The sequence below is a fragment of the Adiantum capillus-veneris genome, chromosome 17 (assembly GCF_014529385.1).
Source record: "Adiantum capillus-veneris isolate H3 chromosome 17, ASM1452938v2, whole genome shotgun sequence".
In the NCBI taxonomy this organism is placed as follows: domain Eukaryota; kingdom Viridiplantae; phylum Streptophyta; class Polypodiopsida; order Polypodiales; family Pteridaceae; genus Adiantum; species Adiantum capillus-veneris.
This window is the reverse complement of record NC_140947.1, coordinates 137,117,349-137,125,369: the sequence shown is the minus strand read 5'-3', so window position 1 is coordinate 137,125,369 and position 8,021 is coordinate 137,117,349. Positions and strand designations below refer to the sequence as shown.

Sequence of the window (8,021 nt, the reverse complement as noted above, 5' to 3'; positions counted from 1 at the left end):
CTCGCCCCCTCCCAAGTAGGGATTGCAAAGACTTTTTTGTACACACACAAAGCATCCAATTCCCTTAAGGTTGACCTTTGGACACAACCTTTGAATTTTGGAACCTTAGCATTTTGGAAGTCTTAATGGGCTGAACCTTAGGGTCTTTTTAGCCCATTGTTGCACATGGCTCTTTTGCAGATGCCCCCCCCTTTGGATCCCTATTTTCCCTCCTTTGGATCCCTACTGTGGCCGGTCTGCTAGCTTAACCAATATTCTAGCTTTTTCTCCCCTGGCACTTCCCCATATTAAATGATCAGTTTAACATGAGAAAATCATTTAGGAGAATTAGATATTGATTATTATGACACACACACACACACACACACACACACACACACACACACACACACACACACACACACACACACACACAATGATTGTTGCAGCGATGGCAGCAACAAACTCGACTTTTGTGAGAATGAATGCTGAGGGATTAGCTTCAATGAATTGCCCGGTTGCAGTGTTTGCAAGGGGCGCATCAAGGGTTTCTCCACATAGTTGGGTGCAAAGGAACATGGGGTCCCTCCGGGTAGTTTGCCACAGTGAGCCTGCTGGAGGTTGTTGTAGTGGGGCAATAGTAGCAGTAGTGGAAGTGGCTCTAGATGTAGCAGCCATAGAAAGAGTAGCGTATCTAATCTGGGCAAGGAGTTTGAGCACCCCGTTGCCACAAACAGATTGCTTGAATTCGAGAAGGAATACGTGGCAGCATTGATGGAAGGCCAAATCACAAGGGACATCATGGAAACAGTGATGCGTACAAACCCCGACGAAAATACTTATGGCAAATAGACATTTCTTGACATCAATGAGATACTGAAGGAGGCGACTAACATGAGTGAAGGCGATTTCATCTTCTGTGAAAACCGGGAGTAAATCACCAAGCATTGAAACCAATATTCAAATCAAAGTCAAATTGTTCAAATGGGCACCAAAACAGGTTCAAAAATAGATACCGTCCATTTCAAACAAATTCCAAACAGGGTTACCAAACAAGTTCTCAAACAGATTCTGAAACAAAATTCAAACTTAATAAGCAATCTCGACATTAGACAAGCTCTAAAATTCGATTGACTTTCCATCCTAAAACCTAGACCAAAAATTAGTGTTAAATTCCTTCCATAAAGTTGTAGCCGACCACAGCATGGTCGATCACCTCTTGGAGAGACAATGTTCATCTGGCGACAATGGTAGTCCCAAGACATAGCAATCACACTAGACCTCCAAGGTTATCAACTTTCTTGATTTTGTGATTGTATAATTACAACTGTGCAATAGAAGGATGAGAAGTCTAGTGACACAATAAGATACCATTGGAGAGGGAGAAAATTGAGAACGTTTGAGTTGTCAACAATGGAGTATGAGGCAATTATGGGAAGGATGTGATTGTGGGCTTGTATAGGTTTTGCCCACTTGTGCAATTGTCGGCAACTTTGTCATTTGGTGCAATGTCTTGTGATTACCTTGTTTGGAATCTTAATCGTTATAAGAGAGAGAGAGAGAGAGAGAGAGAGAGAGGGGGGGGGGGGTCATGGTCCATGGATACCCCTAGTGTTGTTGGCGACTAACGTACTCTGCTGCTCTGCATTGGCAAAACCTTGACGCAATCAAGCTCCTGCACTTATGCAACCTCCTGCACTCGCGAAGCCCTGTGCGACCTAACATGTGCCCCTATGCAATGTCTGCACTTGTGAAGTCCTGCACAACCTATGCTGCCTTGTGTCTACAGACTGCACAACCTTGCACCTGTGCACAAAGCGACATGCGAGCCTAGCTGGTCCAATGATCTCTGTTGCACCTCTGCAACCTACTGTAGATGTACTCTGTACCCATTTTCTTGTGGCCTGCAATACCCGAGACGCCTACCTCGACTTGCAGCTACATGAGATACAGCATGCACAGAGTGATGGCTACATAATAGCATTACATGTTGCATTCACTGGTTGCACTTTTGGGGCAAAGCACTTCAATATCCAGTCCATCGACCCCTTTTAAAACCTGTTGTGCGAGCTGCACACACAGAGAGAGAGAGAGAGAGAGAGAGAGAGAGAGGCCTAGGACTTTCTACCTTCGTTCTCGTTCCAATTTTGCAATCTCATGCAATTTGTGTCCATGTTCAAGCAGAAGCATGGCAACAAGCATCTACAACCTCTTCATTATCAGCAAGTCTGGCGGCCCGATCTACTGCAAGGACTATGTATCTACGGTCTCTCTCTAACACTAGTGGCAGTGATAGCTGGTTTTCAAAAATCAAGAAAAAAAAAAGTTTCTCTTTCCTCTACCCGAAGCACGACAATACCCAGCTTGTCACGCTCTCATCAGCCCCTCAACCAAGATGTGATGCCCGGCTTTTGGAGCTTGGCCGTGAGAACCAACCCACTCGGGGGGCGGGGGGGGCTTATTAATAAACAAATAAGAAAAAACATTTTAAGCCTGCCGCCCCGCCACTCTCTTCCCTCCCATGCATACGTCCACAGTGGGCCGCCCCTCCCTTGGCACCGCCCTCCCCCTCTCCTCCATTATTTCCCCTCTCCCTCCTTCATTAACACATGCAGTCGGGATCTCTCTCTCTCCCCTCTCGTTTGTCAACCCACAGGGGCCACCATGCATGGGACAATTTCCTCTCCCACTCATCCATTATTCAAGTTAGTCCCTCTCTGTTACTCACACTCCCTCTCGTTCTCTCACTCCCTCCCTCTCACTCTCTGTAACCAAGCCCAATATAGGGCGCATAAAATATATCTCTCTCTCTCTCCCTCGGCCCATCATGCATAAGCCAAAATAGCTCTCTCTCTCTCTCTTTCTCCCCATCCCTCACCCTCTCCCACACACACTCCCCTTCCCTCTCTCTCTCCCTCGTCCAGCCCCCCCGCCCCCAAATTTCTCCCTCTCTTGTTCTCAGCATGACAAAACCTCTCTCTCTCTCTCTCTCTCTCTCTCTCTCTCTCTCTCTCTCGATATTGTAATATGGGGGAGACTGCTTTAACTGTAGTACAACTTCTTGTTCTTACCTTGGAACTTTGATTGCAAAAAGGGGGATGCTCTATGTCCTTTTTGGTTGCTGAAGGCAAAGAGATAATGTATTTTTACTACTGATATTTGCTGGCATTATTACAACTGTTGCAGTAGGACTTGAGAAACTACTTGCTCACTGATGACTTGAAGCACAAAATATGATTTTTTTAATGAAAACTTATATGGTATGCTTGTTGGCTTTGATTTACCTACAACCAGGGACAAGTTACTGGTTGGTATTGGTTATCTGGCTAAGATCTATACCATTTTCATGCATAAAACATTCTAATTCATCTGGCTCTTAGGGGTATTGCCTTAAAATGTATGCAGACTGTATACATACATACTTGACAGTAATTTTGACCGACACTGATCTGGTTTTTTGTTGGTACTCTTTCTAAAAAGCTGGTGCCATTACACACACACACACACACACACACACACACACACACACACACACACACACACACACACACACACACACACACACACACACACACACACACACACTTATCTAGCTCACAAGTCGTTGGCTAACCCTTGGCTGACATCCTCCCTTTTTGGTGTGACAACATAGAGCTGCTACTCTCTAGAAAAGTTTCATCGAGTCTCTAGAGAAGACCACATGTAATTGCTCATGGTACCAAATATCTACCAAATGTATACCACACCCACACACACCTGCTTATTAAAGATAGATACTCTTCTCTATTTCCGCCCTTCTCCAATCAAGACTTTTGTCACACTCTATGAGCTGACAGTGTCGATTCCTATATCTACGCTAAGACGGTATTCTGGAAGTCCTTGTGGGATCCCTGGCCTTGGCTTGGCTTGGCTTGATCCTAACAACGAGGTTACATCAATTTTGTTACTAGTTTGGCTCATCCCTGATTGGGATTCTAATAGACCATGTGCCCATCGGATTTTAGCCTAACTGGAGATTGGGCAAGCAGTAGATTTGAACTATAACTCTCTGAGTCAATTCACATAGGGTGGATGCTCATAATGAAGTCAACAAAGGTGGGTGCTTCATGATGGACCCTCTATTTTGGTGTACTATAGCCAAACCCCAAACATTAATTCCCCGTTCCCATTCAAAAACTTCATGTTACGAGTCTGGAGTATGTGCTTGGAATGGTAATTCTTGCACGTTTTCGCTTTTCGTTTCAAATAGCAGTGAATAATACCCACACCTAACAAGCTAGTACATCTAAAAATCGGAGGTAATACCTTATCCTTTGCAAATCGCCATCCAATGGGTGTAGCTACACATGCTCCTTGTTATTGAAGTGTATCTATCCAATTATAGCTCTATGTTCTAGTTTCACATGCAACACATTTATTAGCAACTACACCAAACCCGCTACGACTAGTAATCCAAGGCTTTTAACACAAACCCACGCGGCAATGAAACCCTGGTTGATTTCTCCTGCTACGCATAATGAGAAGCAGCCACACATACTCTGATCACTTCTTGATCATGCACATGCGCACTCAGAGGACTTCTCCATCACACACGTAGGTGCACTCGGAGCACTTCTTGATCACACACACTTGCGCACTGCACATGCACACTCTGATCACTCCACGATCACACACACAGGTGCAATGTTTGGCCATACCCTGGTGCCATGCTTGCATATGATGGACAACCCTCACAGGATCATGGACAGTCATCGCAGGAGCACATACGGGCTACAAAACAGTGAACCTGACCTTTGTTCATATACAATACAACACCTATTGCGCAGAAGCAGACGGAATATGATCATTGGCATAGTCTGCCTTCCATTTCATGTGCATGGACAAATATACAAAGGAGAGCGCCTCAACACAGGTAGGTGCATCCGCACCTACTCAGTACAATTACATTGTCGATTTGTTCATTGGCTCATTGGGTTTTTTTTGGATTGTATGTAATATACATGCTTGTCTCCGATACAAATAATCTCTATGATGATTAGTAATTGAGTATTCAATGGTTATTTCAATTGTTCTTCATAGTGACATGCTTCACGTCCAAAGTCGACACTAAAGTTTATGTATCAGATTATGTTTGGGGTTTGACACTCGGAATTGCAATACAGAAATGGGGTGATCTGATTGGTCTAAATTACCCTTTAGACTTGGAATTAATCAATCTAAAGCATTGGCTATTTTTAATGTATATTTCTTATCACATAGATATTTGCTTGCTCTTGGAGATTGGCAAAAGTAATAATAAATGTATGGATGTGGAATGATTATCATTAGCATAATAGGTATGACCATTGGGCTTTGTTGACTGTTCAAGACTGGTCTAACTGATGATTGAACATAGATAGCTAGTTTATTGCATCATAAAGAGAATTGTTTGTAGACTTCAGAATTTGGCATGATTATTTTTTGACTTGAAAATAACACATATGTATTGGTTGCTAGAGTTTTAAACCTCATGTGAGGGGTCTTAGCAGAGATGGCATTGATTGGAAACTTGAAATATTGTCCGTTTTACAAAAGATATGTTGCCGAATTTTTTCTTTTAGAGTTCTTTAATACCAGAAGCTGGAGTGATGCTACCTCTCTTCTATTTTAATAATGATTGTAGACTTTATAGGCTGACTTTACAGAAGAAATTAAACATACGCCTTATATGGTGCATACAACTTCCATTGTGCTACCTCCATGGATTGTAGCTTGACACTCAGATCTAGTTTACATAGATTGGGTTATTTTTGGATTTTTACTTAATAGCTTAAGATAGTATCGATCTTTTGAGCTCAATCAAATTATGTAAATATGCTTATGCCTCTGGTAAAGATCTTGGAGGAAGTGGTAATGACTGGAACTTTTGAAATACAATCTGTATATAAATAATATGTTGTCCAACTTAAACATCCACCTAGCAAAATGGTCCTATAGACATGTACTTCTATCTTTGTATGCAAGAAATCACTTCTGATGAAGGTAAGTATATAGTGGTGACTTCACAATTACAAAGTACTTTTTGATGCTCTTGGATAAATGCATAATTTTTAACACAAATGTCTTACTTTGAAATTAGTTCAATTAAAATAGCCTTAATCCTCAAGTGGGGGTCTCGGAAGAGATGGTAGTAGACTGGACTTTTGAGAACTGATCCAATTTACAAAGGAGATGCTGTCCAAATTTTTATAGAATTAAATGATGTAAACATTAGCATAAATAAATGGCTCAAACTTGATATTAGATCTTTGTTATGGTGATAGTTTGTGTTGTAATTTTTGACACCAATAACAAGGGGAGGGAGTCGTTGCCACCTGTCTTCCCAAGTAATGCTAGTTCTGACAGGCTTGTGTTTGTTGGATGGTGGTAGATAAGAGATTCTTTCCTTGGTATTGCAACGAAATTGCAGCAGTAACGGAAGATCGTCCAATGTACCAGCTGGATCCTTCTACATGTAGATGTAATGGAAGCTCATCCCAAAGAATGGGCACATAAGATACAACACTAAGATATTACATTGTAGTGATCAAAGATCAAATTTTTGATCTAAATGATTATATTATCCATTAGATACAGAATGTTGTATTGGTGTATATGAAATGATTTATGACATCTTGTTTTAAAATATTGATATTTAATATATTATCTAATACACTTGTCTAAGTATGGTTCAATTATGAGGAGTTTTTCATACTTAAACACACACACACACACACACACACACACACACACACACACACACACACACACACACACACACACACTTACACCTCCACACAAAACCTCGCATACAACACGCACACACACTCACATGACCTACACCCTCACACGGTTACATACACCCACACATGCATTTACACACTCATGGGCATATGCACATACATACACGAGTACATGGCACGCTCACGCACACAGTCACAGCATGCCATACGCACACACAAGAAGAAGAAAACCGGGAAGCTCGGCAATCGACGCCCAACACAAAAAGAGAAAGACGACCAAATTACACAGTGGCAACACCGAATCAAGAAATGATGCCGAAGGCATGTCCTGATCGGCCCCGAAACCGGCCCCGAAACCGGCGCTACACCGATGCACCAACAAAGCCCGCCATTCATCGACATTTTTCCCACAATGCTTCTTTGCAGTAAATATCCTTAGGGTAATCTATTTTCCCGTTTTCAAGGGAAAAAAATTTCTTTGTATAAAAACCAATTGTATATTGCCACCTCTCTCTAGGTGATGGTCACAAAGGCCCACCTAGGAGAAATCATTTTAAAAATTCTCCTAAGACAAAGCAAGGGTCAACCATATGGGACCCAACTCCTTGCTTTGTCTCTCCTGATTAGGGCCCTAACCTAATCAGATTATCCTAAACTAATGCAACGTGCACTTATAAAAGGGCACTGAGAGGTCACGATCGAGGGGGCACTTGGGAGTCAGCACTTGAGAAGGAAGCCATGCACACACCCTGACTCCAAGGGTCGCCACACACAAGAGTAGAATCTCCGTGTATATGGAATTTTCTCAAGAGAATGCACTATAGGCCCACTATCTCTCTCGATCACCACAATCGCCATTTCGCCGAAACTAAGGTTTTTGTAATTATCACTTTGAATCAAGTTTCCCTCACATCCCAAGGGGTTTTCATCACCTCTCTCTCTCTCTCTCTCTCTCGGGTGTGTCGTATTTATGCTATTTAAATCACCGTTGTCCGCGTCCTAGCCGCTCAAAGCTAGGTGGTGCCCCCTTGTTCATTTTCGTGATGAGCTCACATGCACGGTCCTGGTGTTGAGGCCGCCGGGGTTCGTTTTGCGTTTTGTGTTGTTCATTTGGTGCCCTATAGAGGAGGGCTTCTCGAACACCTTCAGTTTACAAGATTGAAACGATGTGTGTCATCAATGATGGACGAATGGCTGAAAGAATTCTCCAATCGAGGACAAGGAGATTGAAGAAGCAGTGACCGCCTTCATTGAAGTGCTGCTACCAGAATACACCATCGT

At 42.6% G+C, this 8,021-nt stretch overlaps 1 pseudogene; it reads left to right on the top strand.

Moving 5' to 3' along the window:
- Positions 1–415: 415 nt before the first annotated feature.
- LOC147438153 (uncharacterized) lies at positions 416–915 on the top strand (annotated as a pseudogene).
- Positions 916–8,021: the final 7,106 nt, after the last annotated feature.